Here is a 17,990-nt window from a genome sequence, read left to right as displayed (position 1 = left end):
AGATTGCCCTCTAGATGTTAAACATTTGGCTAGATAATTTTTCATTCTATCCAGAATACTGAGATGGGACACACCGTGTGATTTGTGATTTTAAACTTCTGTAATGCACCTAGAGACCTGAAGCATAGACACAATGGAAACATCAAAATAATTAAGTAAAAGTTGGAACTAGTATATTTGCAGAGAGAGGAAGAGGTATAAATCTTTCACCTCTATATCCTTGTAAGATTTCTACCCTTTTCAAGCCAATCGTAAAAATCACAGTATCATAGACAGAGTCTCTTTAATATATTCATTGTTCTAACCTCGGATCAAACCGTAAAATCCTACCTGGCATACCTTAGAACCTGTTGCACAAAAATTCGCTCATTAAGGTGGAAAAGAGAAATAAAAATGTTTAAGGGAGGTTATTTGGTCCATACTGATACCCTTATCCATCTTGAGATACCACAAAGTACTCTTTCTCATTTCAGTGGGACTATTTTTGCCATATGATTCAATTTAATCGGCTTCAAATTTTCTTAATAATTAAAATTAATAATATACAGTCAGTAATAAGTGTACACAGAAATAAGATTTTTTTTTCAGACTCATCAAACTCTTCAAAAAGACTTACCATGAAAAACTGAATGATTAAAAGTAATATAAAATGCAATTCTTTTACATGAAAAGAACTAAGTAAAACTTTTATATCCCATAAGAAAAACAAAGTGTAATTGATCTTTTGCGAAGACAAGTTATCATCTAATTTTAAAACTAGAACTGATGCTGAGAGGCCCTTTTCTGCTTCTCTTTGAACTTAGGGAAGAATTGCCCATGATTCAGGAAGGCCTGAGCCTGACGTTTCATTCTTATTTCATAACGCTTAAAGGCCCCAGCCAAACTTAGGAATTCTCTCAGATAAGCAGGGGAGAAAGTCCACATAATCAAAATCTGTGCAGTCAAATAATGCAAACAAAAGCTGTATGAGAAATCGGTAATTTCTTTATTATGACCATTTCATTACTGTATAAAGAAACTCTAGAATTAATTATAGAATAGATACTGTATTTGTAGCCTTTTTATTTCTTTACCAATATGAAAATGATTGGCTTTATGTTCCATGTGTGAAAAAACCCACTCTTTGTTGATAAAGAAAACCAGATTAATTGGAATTATAAATAAGGCATATTTTTAACTACCAAAGAAAATTTATGCGTTCTTCATCTCTTGATTCTTCAAATTAAGATTAGCTGTCTTTCTAAAAGAAACATTTAATGGGGTACCAAATACTACCTAAAAATCTATGTTAAATCAGGAAATCAGATTAAGTAATTTTTTTCCTTTCCTGTCTCAATCTGTTAAAATGTATATTTACAAAACCTAAGTAAGTTGTACATAAGTCAAACCAACTGTTTCTGCTTTATATTTTATGAGTTCTGTTCAAAGGATGAACTTGCTAAAAGAATATAATGCTTATAACAGAAATAAAGTGATATGGTATTTGTAATATTTCTCTGAAAGGTCTGTTTGGCTGATTTCTCTAGACTGAGTTAGGTATGCCTATTTCATCCATGCAATTCAATTAAAAGCTAAACTATGCTTTGTACTTCTGCTTTACTTAGGAACTTATTAAAAGTCTAGGCTCAAAGCATGAGTTTATAGTCACAATCAGATGTTCATTAATACCTGCCAATTTTTGGAACGCTCCCAGTTTCACGGCGTTTTAAAAAATTTGCATGTTAGAGCGTAGATTTTTGGGAGGGCTCCTCTATTATTCAGACACTTAAACTAAATGGGTATATTCTCCAGCAGTTTGCACAGAGGACAGCATTGTTTGTGTTCTCAGCAGAGCTAAATCTGGACTCTGTGGAGGTATCCAGCTAAGATCCTTCTTCTTTTAACTTTCTATGGAAACTTTACCTGAGATATTGCTGTAAGATGGTTAGAAATATTAATAATTTAGGTATTTAAGCCTCTGTTATTGTTAGATTATTTTACCCACATTTGCCCGTTTATTAATCCATGGCATCTTGAGCTAATTCTGAGGTTTTGTTTTGCTTGTTTTCAGTACCTGGCTCCTAATTCTGAGTCAGGGTATTACTGAATAGATATTACTGCAGTATGGTTTAACAAAAACAAAAACAGAAGAAGAGGAAAACAAACAAAAACCTTACAAACAAAAGATTTCCACATTTCTAGGGCCAAAAAATTCAGATGGAGGGAAAAACATGAACGGAAAAAACTTCCTTGATACGTCAAGCAGAAGTAACACTTACTTCAAGCCTATACAAATAGACAGATAATTCTCATAAAAATTAACACAAGGCTTCAAGCCTCTACAGACAGAAAGATTGTTCTCATAAACAAAAAGCTGTAGGCGATGTTAGTATCTATAAGTAGACCAGGTATTTTGACGTATTCAACTCTAATCTATAAATTGCCTTCAGTATACAAATAATAAAGCAAATGTAGGCTCTCCTTCAAACGCTTGATGACTAAGAACCATAATGAGGCAAATTTAGGATCCTCTGAATCTTCTAATGATGTCCAAGAGATCAAGAGTTTTTAGAGATAAACTGTTGTATCCTGGGGCATCTTGACTTACAAGACGACTCTCTAAAGTCTGTTGATCTTATGACTTTTTTTTCACATCTAACTTCTTTTTAAAAGAATCAGAGGGTGAAATAGAAGGAGGTGACATGCTTGTTTGAACTTGCTCTCTCCTGAGACTTACCGAACATAGCCTATACCATTTCCCGCTGCATTCCTGGGGGGGCGGGAGGGGGGAACAGGGGGAGAGAGAATCTGTAGCTAAAAAAGTGAGGGAAAAAAGAATTTCATTTACCTCTGATACCGCTAAGAATCTTTTCAGAAAAGCCTCTACCCCTGTCACAGCAGGATACAAACTGACGTGAGGTGACCGAACCAACTACGCGCAGCGCAGAGAGGAGTTAGCTGGAGAATGGGAACGCAAAAGAGAAAGCAGTCAGCAGCCGGAAAAAACTGAGTTTTCAGTTACAGGAGATTACAGAGAGCAGAGATCAAATTCCAGATCCACTCCGGGGCCCGCGGTCTGCCCTCAGGTACGCGCCTGTCACTTCGCTCGACGGGCACGGGCCCGGACCCGGAGGGAACTGGCTCGGGTGAAGGGACGGGGTCTAACGGGGAAAGGAAGGAGAAGCAGCGCCTCCTCCCCGCTGACCCCTTCCCTCTCCGCGGCCGGCTCTTCCCCCGTCCCTCTCGGCGCGCTCCCCGCGGCCGCCGCCGCCCCCGTACCTCAGCCCCGGTCCCGCCGCTGCGCCCCCGCCCCGCCCCCACAGCCCGCCGGCGGCGGCGGCGCGAGCCCCGCACCGCGCCGCGCCGCGCAGCGCCCGACCCCGCTCCCGCCGGCGGCTCGCCCCTCAGCGCCGGCCGTGTGGGCCGGCGGGGAGGCGGTGCCCGGCCGGGGGAGGCGGTGCCTGGTCGGTAGGACGGGCCGAGCGGGGGAGTTTATCCCACTAGAAGGGAACAGTTTCTCCCGCTGAGACTTGACAGCGCCAGGTCAGTGCGGGCGGCGGGGGACCTTCCCCCGAGGTGAGGGGGCCGGCGGAGGCGTGAGGAGAGCTCCGGGCTGAGGGAGGCACGGGGCGGGGGGCACGCGTGGGGGGCGCCTCTGTCGGAAGAGCGGCCAGCGAGGGCTCGGGGGCTCGGAGGGGCTGTTGGGGCTGAGGGGAAGCGTGCGCGGTCGGCAGCTGCGCCCCGGGGTGGGGAGAGGGCTGAGCCCCGGGCCGGGGGAGGGGGCCGTGGTGCCGGGGATGCTTGGGGTGGCGGGGAAGGAAGGTGGCTCTGCGGGAGCGGGGGGGCGGGGTTAGAGGGCTTTTCCTGGAGCGGAGGGGAGAAGCGGGGTGTTTAGGGAGTACGAGGCACGGCCCTGAGGGGAGCAGGTCTGCCGGGACAGGCTGCCGGTGCCCGGGGGCGGCTGTGTGGGCGGGGAGAGGGGCTGAGGCTGCTCCGCGGCGGGCGGGGAGGAGAGGCGGGCGGGAGCGGGGTGCCGGGGGGACCCCTCGGTGAGGGCTCCAGGTGCGCTGCGCGCCCCGCGGCGCCGGCGGGCAGGCGGCAGGCTGTGCCCAGAAGCCTCCCGGCAGGCGGAGAGCGTGGGCGCTGTGTCCATGGTGCTGCTGCACTCGGGGCAGGGGCTGGGGAGGAGGGCTGGGGAACTGTGACTCATGTGGGTTAGCTGCAGTCCTTCTGAGAGGAGGATGCTAAGGGAGTGTAACGTGCGTAAAGGGGTGATCTCCTCCCCTACGGAGGTGGAGGCGATGGGGATAGAGGCATCCAGTGGTTGCAAGGGGTAGACCGCAGGATGCCCATTCGTGCTACGTTAGGGGAAAGGAGCGGACAGGGAAGTGTTGGTGCTCACCTGGCTAATTCACTTAATGAATGAACAGACTTTTTTAAAAAAAAAAATTTCTCAACCGCAGAAAGCCGGGGAGCCTTTCTGAGCCTGCAACAACTGAGATGCTATGTTGAAATGTATTCTGTCTTGATGGCATGCCTCAGGTTTGCAGGAGCGTTTTGTAATCTTCCCGGTGTCATTTCTCTCCAGGGTATTCTACAACTGGGGAGTGCAAGTTCCTGTGGTGTTGTAACTTTGTGGCACTGTGTACACACGACAACACAATGCTGACTTAACAGTGATGTATTCATTAATATCAGTGATGTAAGAGTGGTATTTCTTCTGATGAAAAGCTCAGGAAATTATCAATTTCTTCATGTGCTGCAGAGTCTAGGTTCCTTTAAATCAGAAGCATCAGTTATAGTTATCTTTGAAATAACTGGGGTTGTGGGCTAGCCTTGTATTTGTGACTTGCTGCCCCATCTCTGAACAAGCTTTTGCTGGGAAACATGATTGTAATGTTCCATTTAAAAATGAGTATTCAAAACAAAAAAAATATTTTTCTGATACCAATTAGTCCAAAATGTAATCAGTAATTTACCTTTTAAAAGGTTACTATGATTTGTTACTAGTTAACTAAAAATTCCCAGTGTACACCAAGTAACTATGACATACGATACTCAATGCTCTCCTTTGAAAAGAAGTTTCATATGTTGTGCTCCCATTAATATCAGAATTTCTTGCATGAAGTCGTGTGTTTGACATCATTATTCTCTTTGGCTGTCACAAAAAAAAAATTGCTGCAAAAATTGCTTAGAGATTTAATTATGAGATTATAAGAAATCACTCTTAGCAGTGTGTTAAGGCATGTGGTACAATATAAGCATGGACTTGTCAAGGGGAGAGAGAGTTGAAAAAACAGTTGGCATGGACCTTGAATGATAACCAATCAGAAATATATTTTAAAGGTATTTTTACACAGGCAGCTTTTGAATTTGGATATTCTTATGCTCAGTTTTGTAAAATATCTCATGAACTGTTAGTGGTTCAGAGATTATATATCTGTAAACAGCCTTAAGATAGTATGTGTTTCTTCGAAATGCCTCAATGTCAAATTCCTGGATAATACAATTTATTAAACATCAGCATTCAGTGAAACTTCCATTACAATATAGAAGATACAAATACTTCTTTTTCTCCTGATATAAATCTATATTTCATATAATAAGTTATCACAAAAAATGAAGGTGGCAAAATATTAGAATTTAATTGAACAATATTGAAGCTATGCCTTTTAACCTTCCTTATGATACTGATAAAAACACCCACTATCAACACTGCTTCTAAATCTGACTCTTCTGTGAACTTTTTTTAAATAACCGTAAGTCCATTTCTTAGTCAATAAAATGAATTTGGGCCCAGCTTCAGTTACTGTCAGTATAATTTTCTGCTTATAGCAATGGCTAATAAAATGAATTTTGAAAAAAGGTATATTGTAAAAACCAGGAAAAGTTTAAAAGTATAACAAAAACTCTGCCTTGTACAAAGCTGGACTAAATAATGGAAAGTATACTTAACGATTTTTTTCACCTTGATTGCTGAGGCCCTCTTTTGTTTTTTTTTTTAACATATAATCTGTTCAGAATGGTGTTGAATATACTTACTAGCCTTTTTTTTTAAGCCTAATTGTGAATTGCTACTTGTGCATATTTGATATTTAGAATTTGCATTTCTTTTACTAGCTTTTGTCACAAGGATTATTCCTGTATTCTCCTCTGGCATGCAGTAAAACAGTTTCCAGTGCAGTTACTCAAGAGAAATTAAAATACAATTATAAATTCTCCATGCTACGTTCTTTTGAAGTCATGGATACAATACTTTCCATTAGTTATTGCTACTAGTTTCATTTTTTAATCACTGATAGACTTATTGGTTTTAGCATGATATTAGATGATGAGTGCTAATTACTCCATGCTGTATTTCCATAATGATGTATATTTTTTTTAACTGCAGGGATCTATTTTTTAGGTACTTCATACCAAATGTTCTTTGTGTGTCAGTTAACTTTTTGTGAACTAACAAAAGAAAAAGTTAGAAATAATCCAAAGCAAGAGAACATTGTTATACTCAAGTCCTACATACCCATGCCACAAATAGAAGTTGGGGGTTCCCATTAACAGGTCAGTTCTTAAGGATTTCATTTAACTGTTACAGAGTACTTGGAAAAAAATCTCCCCCTCACCCTCTTTTTTTTTTTTCCCTGTGGAGGACTTTCCAAGGCAGAATGAAAAATGAAAGAGCCATAAGATTTGTCTTCAGATACTTAGATTCCCAGGAATATGAAATGTAAATTGATTCCTACATTAAATGATAAACCTCTTGCATTTCTTTGGTCTGTTCCCCCCCACCCCCCGCTTTTTTTGGTATGAAGGGTAGTCCGTCTTTTTTCGGTTGTGCTTTTTTTTAATGAAGGATAGCCCGTCTTTTTTCAGTTGTGCTTTCTTTCAGGTTCCAGTGACAAAGTATGTAGAAAACGCAGGTGCTAAGCAAATTGTCACCCTAGTACTAGCACCTGTGGTGAGTGGGGCTTGGGATAGTTTCAGATCTTGCAGGTATAAGGAGATACAAAGGAGAAAACGCATAGGAAAGACTAAGTTTCTACTTCAGCGTCAGGTCTTCTACTGCAACATGGACTTCTCTTTTGCCTGTTGCTACAGATGTCAGCTCTTCTCACACCACAAGGCATATATACAACTAAACCTTTTGTAGACTTTTATTCTTTTAATTTAGAAAAAAAAAACAAAGCAAGGCCTAGTCTGCAGTCTTCATATCTGAAAGCTTTCGCAGAACTTAAGTCAATTTGATGAGGTTCACATTTTTCTCCCACTCCACCCACACCTTCCATTATATTATTTGGCCTGTTTGTCCTCTCCTAAACCACTCTATAGAATTGAACTAAACAATTACATCATTCTCCAGTTAAAATTCATGATACATGAACTATATAGATATTTTTAATTACCTGTGTTGCACTAGTACCTAGCAGCCTAGTCAAGATTGGGACCATCTTGTTACTCACTCAAATGAAAAGATTGTCCCTATCCTTAATACTATATGATCTATGACATAGGAATAAAAATAGTTACAAATTTTACGACGGAGACACAATGTAGTAGTGAGATTGATGCAAAAAATTTAATTTAAATTCTCCGTGTGTTGATTTATGCTTACAACAGTAATAGATTCTTACAACGGTAATAGATTCTAATCTGCATCATGACAAATACAAAGAAGTTAGGTATATGTGTGATAACAAATCCCCAAATTTACAGCAAAAACACCCCTCAACTTCTAAGCGGCACCCTATTCTCTAAATACAGCTGGTTTTACTTTGCAGTTTCACCAGATTTCACTGCAAATAGAAAAAATATCCTGCTTAGAAAGGGTAAGATAAGTAACTACCTCAAAAGCCAAGTTGTGAATTTCTGGAATCGACTAGCAGATGATGCTTTGTGGACTTGCATAAGCCACCCCCTTCCCTCATGACTAAGCAGATCACCTTCATGCCATGCAGTCTGCACATTCAGGACAAAGTCTATGAATTCAAGTCTATGAATCCCAAAGTCTACTCTGCTGGTTGATAATTAGCAATTTAAAAAACACAAAGCTTACGTAGCTTAGTGTATGTATGTTCAGGCACCAGTATGCTTGATGACTGCTAAGATGAACATATATGTATGGTTACGTACATACTTGTAGGGGATACGTGTCTGTAGGTAATGTATTAACCCTATGTTATAAAATTACTTCCTACTTATCTCAGTAATGTTGAAAGGCTATATATAACATCTGATAACACACTATAATAAATATTGGATAATATCCCAACAGATAAATATACAGAACATTCCACGGTAGCAAAAAAAGATGGTGTTGGTTTATTGGAAGATGCACAGAGTCTAGAAAAAAAATCCCAGCTTCATCCAGGTCAGTGGTGGTTCTGCTGTTTCAGTTAGGGTCAGGTTTGCAATCTACGTGCAGTGTTAGAAATTTTGTCCTATGTAGGGCTTGCTTCCATGCAATTACTATTGAAGCCAGTCTGTGGGTTTAGTATACTGAAAATATAGGGTCCAACTCTAAATGAATTGCTGTTTGCTCAGTGAACTAAATGCCTGAATTTAGATAACCGTGAATATATATTATAGCAAAAGTCCTACATATTTTTCTTTAAATTATTTAAGAAGTGCCAGTGTAACAGGAGTAGTATATTCATCTGCCTTTTGTTCTGGAATTTATACGATCAATTACTTAATATATTTTAACTGTAAATGAAATACTAATATTTTGATACAGACATTGTAGTTGGTATTAGTTTATTCTAAACCTTCAAATTAGACATGAGTTCTAGTTTTGGTCTTATAACAGCTATTATGGGAGGAAAATATTATATTTTGTGCCGTTTTACGGGTTGTTGGAATTTCATGAGCTCCATGGGGACTCATGTCTTTCCTCTTTGTCACAAATCTGATTGTGACATAGTTTAGATTCCCCTTTGCCAGAATTGTATACTTTTTTATAGGAGACCTCCAGCTACAATTCCTCTAACTTACCTGTATGTATGTATACAATTCTAAATATGTTATTTTCATACACTTTTAGCTGTCATGGAATAGGCACATAGAATAAGTGAGAGTGATGGAAGTTTTCTTATTGCGTCTTGTGTTTTTCTGCTGAGTTTAAGCAAATTACTTTTCAGAGAATTTCGTATTTGCACAAAGTAGCCCTGGCCAGAATTATGATCTTGTCTTAAACTTTTTACACAATATGTGATTACGCTGCATTGCATAAAATAGGATTTTATGTTATAATATTGCATTATAAGTCCACAGTACTTGTGTGTTTGTTTAGATTTATTGAACAGAGATGTTGTGTAACTGCTGTAACTATTCATGGTTGTGTAGCAGCAATTTTGAAGTTTGAGAGGCTTTGAACTTAGGTCGCTATCTATATACAAATAGAATTATGTACATTTTCAATATTTATGCTAGGGGAATATTTTAATATTGCTGTGAAATAAGTTCTCAACCATGGTGGTTTGAAACATACGTTAGACTACCAAAAGAGTCACTCTGTTACGCCAAAAAAAGGAACTATGAAAAGAAAAATGTTAATTACAGGCTTTAACACTCACACCAAGATCTTCTAGTAGGGGTGGTCAGAAAAACAGGTTTTACTACCTAGACCTGGTGCTTTGTGGTGCTATCTAATATGGGGGCTTGTGGAAAAATGCAGCCACTTCTATTTACTGCCTTTCATAATGTACATATTTCCTCATGATAGGTTTAGGTACTGACTTTTTATGTCTACAGTAAATAAAACTGAAGAGTTTATCCTTTCATCTTGAATATGTTTTACTTGGAGTTACTGTTCACTGTTCCCTACAGTGGTATTTCAGCTACAAAATTTTATGCTGAATCTCAGTTTTTAAGCTTAGTAGGAGCATGTTATAATGTGGTATATTGCTAAACTGATTTTTAATCCTACCTAAGAATGTAAAAAAATATAAAGCCAAATTTTATTTTCAGTTACACCCAGAGAAATCTATAGATAAGCAAGTATAGAAGTATGTGAGGGCAAAAGGTTGCTTTATTTACACAGAATTTTATCTGTATTCTCTAACCTTATTCAGACCATATTTAATTGAATCATGAGAAATTCTGAAGAGGCCACAGGCTGAGGTTCTCATTCCCTCCAGGATGATGAAAAATTATTTTACCTGCTATTTGCTTTCTAGCTTGTAGTATGTCTGAAACAAAGTTCTTGCACTGACCTAGTGATGTAGCTATTCCTCCGGTTCTGCTAAAGTTAACCACTGATAGTGGATGGATTTACTTCGTTGAGTCACTAAAGTTCTGTGAGGTTTTTACTGTATTTCTTCTCTATCATCACTTCTGGATGCCATCATTTGCACTTAAACTGCATATCTGAGATGCCTTATTTGTACATCAAGGAATGTCAGCATATTTGATTTTTTAAATGATTAGAAATATTAAGAAAAGCAGGATAGTGTTTTATTTATTTTAAATATCCCATAGTAATTGTCAACACAAAAAGAGTTTGATAAATGACTGCATATTGCAAGACACTTGTATAAAGGTGTAGATTTTTTGAGTTTTGCCTAGAACATGATTAAAGAGTGTGGAAACAAAAGTTCTGAAAATATGCTTTCACTTTCAGAATTTCCAGCTGTTGCTGAAGATGGTTTGAGATGATAAACAAGATGAAACTTTAAGCTTTATTTAGAACAAAAGGATTTCGCATTAAATCAGTTCTCTGAATGAAATAAGCACCATTAAAAAGGTTTATTTTCCTGGATTATTTTTTTTTTTACATTTACACTAGAGCTATTGCCAGAATTGCTAAACTGGCCTAGAATAGGTTATTTAGTAAAGTTCTCAGCTAAGTATGAGTTGTTACAATTAACTACAGAATAAGTTTCAAAATTAGTATTACAGAAGTTTATTATGACAGGTCTTGAATTTAAAATAGGAAATAAGCAAATATTGAATAATTACTTTGGAAGGTTCAGGTTTCTAACAATGGTTGTGAAGTATTTTTCATTACCAAGGCAATGCAAAATAATTTCCAAAAATCCTATGGAAGCTTAATTAGTAGTTCCTAGCTTGCTTTTTTTGCTTTTTTTTAAATTTTTTTTTTAATTATTTGGATGTTCACACTTAAGAAATGCTATTGCAAGCAAATTCCACGCTTGCTTTCCATGATTAGCTTGCCAATTGATCTTGGTTCTGTTTTGCAAGCTTCTTGGAGTATTAGCTATGATGTGAGCTTGCCTTGAATTGTCTTGAACTGGTTAATTGTTTTTGTGATGCAGAGAAGAACATTATGGCATGATGAATAAGCGACCCAAGAGGGTTCCTTACACAGTTTCCTTTGGGCACTGCCCAAAGACTTGTTCTTTGGGTCTGCCTCGTGATCAGGCTGGCTAACTTTACCCAGTTAAATTGGGTGCGGCCGATATTTATTATGTTCACAATATCTTGTTTAGTTTGGGGGTTTTTACAGTAATCCAACACCCCAATACCTTGTATAAAATATACACTTGAAATCATCACACTGGTTTAGGTTTTACTCAGGCTAGATAGGATAAAACATCAGGTTATGCAAGTTACTTTCTGACATAGGTAATGACATTTGAGGAATTATTTTCTTAGACCAGGATTATTAATTCATTAAGAAATAGTTATTACAGCACAGTTGGCGTAGGCAGGAATTCTTGACAGTGCTTGAAGAAGTACTGGAAAACCCTTCAGTATCAAGAACCCGTTTTTCCTCCAACAAAGATATTTTCTTGTAGACATGTCTTCCTGAAAATTTTTGGCAATGAAAATCTTAATCCAAAAATAGAATATTAAAAATATGGTTTTCCCACAAACATACCTTCATGTTTTAATTTATATAAATTAAAACCACTTATCATGCTAATGTCATAGTTCACAGTAACTGATCCCATTATGAAATGAGCCTGTGTCTTACTGTCTATCATTGTTTTCATTGTTCTATGCATTGGATATGGTATCTGTCAAATTTTTAATGAGTCACAGTTTTGTTAAAAAAGGCATTTTTTTATGCAAGAAAAGAGTTACATACATTACAGTGGCCCTCTGAGTTGTACATAATATGCTGTTTCATCCTTCATGATGTAATACTGAGGACATGAAAGTCATGTGCATTTCTTTCCATTCTTTTTCGGGTCACCAGGGTGCCAATTTTGAGTAGGTGAGAGATCAAAAGAAAACCGCTTTCTCTATCAATTCTGGTTTCAAAAGATAAAAATATTATCAACAGTTTTCTGCTTCTTTATAAATGAAAATATCCATAAAACAAAATTTGTGCAGAATAGGTGGAGTAATGTGCAACTTGAAGATAGGCTCTGGCTTTAAAATATTGTGAAATAGCTAGAATATCTTCAATCTTAATAGAAGCTACTGGTGTTCAGCATGATTAGATTAGTTGCAGTGTGGGATTAAGACAGGGATCTAAGGCCAACGTGGGACTTTGGAGGCCCAGCAGAGAAGAGAGTTGGGAAAAAGTGAAAAAGCTGTCCATAATGAGTATCAGGAAAGGAAATTAATTAATTAATTAATTAAAGGAAATTTCGAAGGAAGGCAGTGGGAAGATTGGCTAAGACTCTGTTGTTTTTCTTTATTTATTTAGCCCTTTTTATGTTTGCCAAAGAAGATATTAAAAAGCAGGGAAATTCTTTAAAAATACAGATGTTTGAATTTCTTTCTCAAAGTTTAAAGTTTATTGTTGGAACCTTCTTGATTTTGAATTCTTCTCTCTGGTCTCTTATGAGATTTTTCAGCTTTTCTTGGTTTAAGATATGCTGACAATGCCATAACGTGGTCTTTCACTGTATTTTGGCATTCCTACTCATTGTTCTTTTTCTGCCCAAGTTTGTTCTGTTTTTTAAATCTAGCCTTATTTATTACTCCTTTGAGAACAGGAACTGTCTGATATGCTAACAACAAGTGACAGCTTTCCTGTCACTAAGGACAGGAGAACAGGCAGTGAATATTGCTGAAGTCTGAGGTAAGTTTAGAATAACAATAACTTGTACATACACTAAATTTGATATACTGTAGTGTGACTACATTCTCTGACGCAGGCTGTGCAAGAGATTCCTGTCTCCTCCCCCATCCACTAACAGGAAGGCACAGCACAATGTTAGACAGCATGTGGCAATTTGAAATTTCTGCTGAAGCCTGACCCTTAGACAGGAGGGTAACTCTTTTGTTGTCACTGATGAAATAATTGTACTATGAAACTCCTTATAATGTCAGAATGAACAAACAAAACCACAACAAATTGGTAGACATGAAAACAGTGAGAGACAGTAGGACCATCTCTTCCTTTCCTCCCCAAATCTGCATTTTGAAGGGAAGAATAAAGGGAGAAAAAGGGTTGAGGTGAATAAGGTGAGAGATCCAGTGTAAGGGGGAGAGACAAAGTAGGGAGAAACTCCAATTGTCCTGGAAGGAAAGCAGAAAAAAAGCAAGGAGGAAGAAGAAACTGATGCAGGTATGGTTGCCACTTTCCTGACAATTACTCCAGGAAGGGCTAATGAATGCAGTAATTATACCTGGCAGTTACTCTGTGGGAGAAAGGAATTCTTTGGAGTTCAAAATGGTAAGAGTGATAGAGTGCTCATTTAGCTATGAATATGGAAATTAAATAAAGGCAATGTAGGCTAAATTCTAAATAGCACTGTTTCCTGATTCCAGTATGTCATATAAACTGTTGTATAGCTCCTCAAAGAAAGCATCTTCTGAATAAGAATTTCTGAAATTAAATTGGAGAAAAAAAATTGGAAAAACCACTGCAGAGATGAGTGTTGCATTGGGAAGAGATACTGACAGACCCCATAGGATTTTCCTCCCTTCATCTTCTATGAGCCATTATTTATAACAGGTTCCCTTATGCCCTTTGATGCTGTACAGTCCATCTGAAGAATAGTCAGTTTTCTTCTACAACCATGGGGCATGTGCATTATTTCAGCTCATAGAAGTTAGGGGTGATTTTGAAGGTGCCTATTGTATCCAGTATGTTGTTAGCTATTCTCAGAGCAGGAGATGAGATAAATAGTAAGCAGCTTCCAGTTTGCTATAGTATTGCCATTTTTATATTGTGGACTTTTGAAGCAGCAAAATATTTCTTCTGTTTTCATGTGACACAAAGATAGATAGGTAAATGACTCTGTTAGATGTCAGTTACAGGAATTTGATAATTTTACTTGCTTTGTCTGTCTGAGTATCAAGAATGTAACTTGTATCTTAGAGTTTTCCATCTCTGCAGTTTCTTTTTGCACAGATATAATATTTCACTGAAATAAGTGCGAATTTGGGAAAAATAGTTCAGTACATTTTATGTTGGTGCTCAATAAAACGGTGTACAAAGGAAATGCATGTTCAGTGAGATTTATGAGAGTTCTGGAGTCTTATCCACATTCACACTGATGCTGAACATCTTCAGAGTTACATGCTTCCCCTTCCTGAAAGCTGAGAGTACCGACTACACGTATTGCCAGCTTGCAGGCAGAAAGTGGGACCACATTTAGGAAAAAAAGCTGATACGAAGTTAAGTAACTCGGTGAATTTGAGGGAAAACAAAACAAAACCCCAAAGCAATTATATTCCCTAGTCTCAGACAAGTTTAACTTAACTCAAAGGCTAGATCCATACTAGTAAATTAAAAAGTGCTGTAACTTGGGCACAGGCTCAGGAACTGGATTGTTAAATGGTTAAATTCTTAGAATTGTCCCTGGTCCAGTTTTAGCTCAGCCGACTAACAGCCATTCAAACACTTTCCAGAAGTACTTTGGGAGTTAGCATGGGCCATGGAGCATTTGCAACAGGCCATTTAGGTATTGCCACCCAGTTTTGACAACTAAGAGAGTTTGATAATGTGAGTGGAACAAATATGGCCAGAGTGAGAGTCCTGGTACTCTTTAGTTTATTAGTGTAGCTGAAACTGAATTAGTTTAAATGCCTCTCAGATTTGTTATAATTTCCTTTTAAGTTTCTTCCTGCCTGTGGACCAAGGTTAGCTGTGCTTCATGTTCCATTCATAGATTTTTAGCTCTAAAAAATTAATTATAAAAATTAACTTGGAGATCTTTGTAAGTTTGAAAGCTTATGGCACACAAGAAAGAAATGGAAGTTGTATATCTGGCAAAGTAGAGGCTGTAGGTGGTTGGCATTTTATGAAAAGAAAAATCTGTATAAGTCATTTTAGTCTATGTTGTCTGTCCATTTGGCTGTCATATAAATAAATAAAAGGACATATAACATAAAGCCCAAAATCTTAAAAAATACTCCTAAAATTTTTTTCTAACCCCTGGTGAAGGATCAAGTTGTTATCAGAGCTGGTGTTGCATGACGGCAAAATTCTCTCTCTATTTATACATCTGTCCTGAGCAGATGTTAGTAAAATACTTGTATATGACATAGTCATTACTCTGACAAAGATGAAAAATATTTTGACATTTTTACTGTCCTACTGTCTGTTCCAAGAACTACAGATAACTAACATGGTAACTCACCTTTAAAGAATACATTACAATTTGTTTGCTCTGAAAATTCCTTTTGGCTCAAGTGAAAGTACCCAGTGCAAACAAAGTTATGAAATGTGTACACAAGGTGTGAGAGTAGATGGTTATACTTGTCCATAACTTTATGGTTCTGATCCTTCAGGGTAGTCAATGCAATCTGACCCTTATGCTCACCACCTCGTTGATTTGACTGGGATTACAGATGAATATTAGGGCCAAATCAGACTGACTGATTTTCCCCAACTAGTGTCAACAAATGAGCCATGGATTTTTAAATTTTTTTTTAATGAAGTAGCACAGAATTGTAAAATCTAAACAGATGAACATGTATTTTAAGACTTGAAGATTTGAGAGCTAAAATATTTTACAATGTGGCCACTATTTTAAACCTCATTTCCATTGGAAAAGCTGATAAATATTTTTACTGTTAAAATCCCTTCAGCTATGTCGCTATCGATTCAATTGAAGGAGCAGAAAATACCATGTCTTGGTGAGACTTAACAAAGATATGGCAAGAACCTACTATATGTAATTAAAGAGATGAAGCATTCAAGAAGAAATATGGAGTAAGTTATAACATTTTTCAATGGACGAGGCACTAACTAATAAAAATAGGACAAATCAGAGACGCAAAGCACAATGTAAGATGAAAATTTTATTTTTTTATCTTCAAATAACTGACTGGCAATCTCAGAAACAGCATGTAGAGAAGGAAGTTCTGTTTACCTTTGCAAGAAGGGCATCGTCCTAAATATGGGAAACTAGAAATGGGGGAAAGTACTGCATGAAAGTTATTTCTACAGGAAAAATACCCCAGGGCTCCTCAATCCTTTGTGTTGTTCTTAATTAAAGAGTAATTTTTAAAGTAATATTTTAAAAACAAACCAGTGTCATTTTTAACCCACCCCAAACTGGATTAAGTCACCACCTTGTTACATGCGGTGTACACAGCAGCACAACCACAGCCAATCTAAACTGGATCAGGAAGAGTAATCCAGAAAAGAAAAGTTCTGCAAGATCATTTCCTGTTTTCTGAATCTTGAAGGCGTATTTTTTCAAATTGCTTCCCCTTGGAAAATCTTAGCTAAAATGGGAATTAAACCATAATAAATGGATATCTGGTGTGTTTATATCAAACCAAATTTTTCAAACTTTAATGATTTGTAATGAAGGTAAGGGTAGCACAGAAGGAAATAGTGTGTGTATTATCCTGGCTGTTAAAAAGTGTTATTCTGTCTTTATACAAATTGCTCTTTGAACAGTAGAACCAATTAAGTTAGTTTCCTATGGATATGTCTTCTAGGAATTTTTCATTTGGATTTTCTAGTATTTATTACAGGGTGCGCTCAAACTGTTGCTCTTTCAGTGGTGACACTAACCACTACTTAGGCATATTTTCTTAAAACTCCTCTACGTTGTAGTCAGTTCCGGCTGAAACAAGCCAGTATTTTCCAAAGCTATTGGGGGTGAAGAGAGAGAGGCCAACAAAGACACACAAATGGAAACAACAAATGTTATAAGCCTTGTTACTTTAGGATTACATTTATCAAATGAAAAATTAGTCTTCTAATGGTCATTACGTCAATCAATCTGTTAAACAAATATTAATGTTTTTATAATATGGTTCAAATTGCACTTGAGTCTAAATTTTATTCTGCATACCTTTGGGATGTGCTGGCCATCTTCAGGAGCCACTGAAATATGGAACTTCTTAGAAAGACCTTTCAGAATGAGGCTGTATCTTAGTTAATATTACTACAAGGAAACAGAAGCACCAGAAATCCCACAGGCAAATATGTTCCCTTTTGGTAAATTAATCATGGCTTCCAGAGCAGAAGGCACAGAAAAGCATCTAAACATTTCCAGTTTATTCTTAATTACTTTGTCAATCTTCTGAAATTTCCTTTCCTCCGTGTTTGAACTACCAACTGTTACTCAAAATTGTTCCAAATCATAAATTCATATAGCTTGAAACTTTTTCAAGAGAATAAAAAAGCAGTTTGTGGCCTCTGGGAGAGTAAATTCCAGGGTTAATTTATAACTAAAGCAAATGTATCTATAAAAAGAAGAAAAGCTCCATACGAAATATGTTAACAAATGACAAGAAAAAAGAGGCTTGATAAAAGATATCAGAACTTGTTTGGCACCAGTGATTTTATGACTGAGGAATTCAATTATAGGTGTGTTGGGAGTACCAAATCACAATTCTTTAAATTACTAATGGGAGACAAAGCTCTTTATCATGGTCTGAATATGTTCACATGTAATGTTCAGTCCTGCCCTCTGTAAATAAACTTTTAGTGCTTGCACTATGCATCTGCATTGAGAGTCTATGTCACCAGAGCAGAAAAAGACACACAATTTCTGTTGAATCACTTTTCAAACATGTCTGCTGATACACTTTTCTATTAGAGATGACGCTAGCCAACAGATTTCTTCCTGGAAGTTTGTAGTATTCAGCTAGTAATTTTTTCATTCTATATTATTAGCGTTTTTCTAGAA

General features: G+C 37.7%; 1 protein-coding gene across 3 annotated transcripts in view; it reads left to right on the top strand.

The window, feature by feature from the left end:
* The first annotated feature begins 3,469 nt into the window (after positions 1-3,469).
* Positions 3,470-17,990, top strand: part of PPARG (peroxisome proliferator activated receptor gamma) — a 63,137-nt gene continuing 48,616 nt past the window's right edge. Inside the window, exons 1-2 of one of the 3 annotated variants that reach the window (XM_075514122.1) lie at positions 3,483-3,555; positions 8,249-8,344. The gene's annotated coding sequence lies outside the window, so the exon portion shown is untranslated. Of the gene's footprint in view, positions 3,556-8,248; positions 8,345-17,990 lie in introns of all 3 variants that reach the window. The other 2 variants (XM_075514121.1, XM_075514120.1) reach the window with 2 other exon arrangements.

This window comes from Mycteria americana, chromosome 11, assembly GCF_035582795.1.
Source record: "Mycteria americana isolate JAX WOST 10 ecotype Jacksonville Zoo and Gardens chromosome 11, USCA_MyAme_1.0, whole genome shotgun sequence".
Taxonomy (NCBI): domain Eukaryota; kingdom Metazoa; phylum Chordata; class Aves; order Ciconiiformes; family Ciconiidae; genus Mycteria; species Mycteria americana.
This window is presented reverse-complemented; position numbering and strand designations above follow the sequence as displayed.